The sequence below is a fragment of the Phaseolus vulgaris genome, chromosome 11 (genome assembly GCF_051622355.1).
Source record: "Phaseolus vulgaris cultivar YP4 chromosome 11, ASM5162235v1, whole genome shotgun sequence".
NCBI classification, from domain to species: Eukaryota; Viridiplantae; Streptophyta; class Magnoliopsida; order Fabales; family Fabaceae; genus Phaseolus; species Phaseolus vulgaris.
Window position 1 is genome coordinate 55,817,501 of NC_143508.1, and position 2,500 is coordinate 55,820,000.

Here is a 2,500-nt window from a genome sequence, read left to right on the forward strand (position 1 = left end):
GTGGTGATTTTGGTGAAAAACGAAAATCATGGTTTTGGAAAACTGGCTGGACTCAATCCTCACAAATGCCTTCAAAGTGATGTGGGAGAAGTTTGGGATCAAAAGGAATTGATCTTGACATGGTTGGTGCATAGCCAAGTTCATGATTTTGGTGTTTTGGCTTGATTTTGTGGCTTGGTGGTGATTTTGGTGAAAAACGAAAATCATGGTTTTGGAAAACTGGCTGGACTCAATCCTCACAAATGCCTTCAAAGTGATGTGGGAGAAGTTTGGGAGCAAAAGGAATTGATCTTGACATGGTTGGTGCATAGCCAAGTGCCATGATTTTGGATTTTTGGCTTGATTTTGTGACTTGGTGGTGATTTTGGTGAAAAACGAAAATCATGGTTTTGGAAAACTGGCTGGACTCAATCCTCACAAATGCCTTCAAAGTGATGTGGGAGAAGTTTGGGATCAAAAGGAATTGATCTTGACATGGTTGGTGCATAGCCAAGTTCATGATTTTGGTGTTTTGGCTTGATTTTGTGGCTTGGTGGTGATTTTGGTGAAAAACGAAAATCATGGTTTTGGAAAAGTGGCTGGACTGAATCCTCACAAATGCCTTCAAAGTGATGTGGGAGAAGTTTGGGATCAAAAGGAATTGATCTTGACATGGTTGGTGCATAGCCAAGTTCATGATTTTGGTGTTTTGGCTTGATTTTGTGGCTTGGTGGTGATTTTGGTGAAAAACGAAAATCATGGTTTTGGAAAACTGGCTGGACTCAATCCTCACAAATGCCTTCAAAGTGATGTGGGAGAAGTTTGGGATCAAAAGGAATTGATCTTGACATGGTTGGTGCATAGCCAAGTTCATGATTTTGGTGTTTTGGCTTGATTTTGTGGCTTGGTGGTGATTTTGGTGAAAAACGAAAATCATGGTTTTGGAAAACTGGCTGGACTCAATCCTCACAAATGCCTTCAAAGTGATGTGGGAGAAGTTTGGGATCAAAAGGAATTGATCTTGACATGGTTGGTGCATAGCCAAGTTCATGATTTTGGTGTTTTGGCTTGATTTTGTGGCTTGGTGGTGATTTTGGTGAAAAACGAAAATCATGGTTTTGGAAAACTGGCTGGACTCAATCCTCACAAATGCCTTCAAAGTGATGTGGGAGAAGTTTGGGAGCAAAAGGAATTGATCTTGACATGGTTGGTGCATAGCCAAGTGCCATGATTTTGGATTTTTGGCTTGATTTTGTGACTTGGTGGTGATTTTGGTGAAAAACGAAAATCATGGTTTTGGAAAACTGGCTGGACTCAATCCTCACAAATGCCTTCAAAGTGATGTGGGAGAAGTTTGGGATCAAAAGGAATTGATCTTGGCATGGTTGGTGCATAGCCAAGTTCCAAGATTTTGGTGTTTTGGCTTGATTTTGTGACTTGGTGGTGTGCCAAGAATCATGAAATTTTCAAAGTGGTGGTTTTTGAGTTTTGTTGGTTGGAAAGTGTCACAAATGCATGCAGAATGAGGTCTAGAAAGTTTGGTATCAAAACCAAGCCATCTTGATGTGGTTTTGAATTTTTGAAATGTTGGAAAATAGAGGGTTTTGAAAAAAATTCATGAAAATTCGAAACCTTGGCCAATCCTAACGAAACTTGGTGGGCACCTTCTTGATATTATTATGGGATGGACTGGAAAAAATCACGCAAAAATACGGTGTCTAGATACGTTTTTCCATTTTTCCCGATTTTCCACATTTCGGGTCTTTGGAAAAATAAAAAAAATACTTCCCCATGTCGAAAAATTCTAATTTTTTGCAGGCAATGTTGTACCATTTTTATGAGGATCCCTGCAAAAAATCTCGTGAAAATTCGTTCTCTAGGTCCCAAAACAGAACTTATGTCTACTCAAAAAAAGTGTATCTACTTGTACAAAAGTGGCTTTTGCATATTTAGCTATTATAGGGGGGGGGTGTTCCTCAATGCAGCCAGCTCTTGCACCATGGAAAATTCTGGTGCGGTCCCTTCATTCCCCCCTGTTTTGGCTTGCTTTGTGGTGGGGCAAGTCAAAACGCCCACACATGGGTGATCCACCAACTTGGGTTGGTGTCACCCGTTGTGGGCGGCGGCATGGTGGTGGCCGCCGTCGGTTCCGGCCGACTGACCCGGTGGGAAAAAATGTGAATCTGTTATGTGGATTTGTGGCACGCTGGTGGGATTTTCGTTGTGTGGCTCATTTCTAGACTTGTGAGCATCACGAAGGGGGTATGGCTTCCAACCGTTCGCGGGGAAGGGGCCATCATGTCTGGCTTGCTGCCGGCCGGGGGGGTAATGTCATCAGTCAGCGTCCGCTTGGGCTCACATTTGTGCTGGTTACGCCCAGGGTCATGTGGTTGATATTGAGGGCTTTATTACTCTCGGTCCAGTAGCGCGCGGCCACCACAGGGAAGGCACGGCCTCATCCGCGTGGCTTCTCCCTCACGAGCATCTTGGCGATCCGCCACGGTGGTCGTGCTGGAGAAGA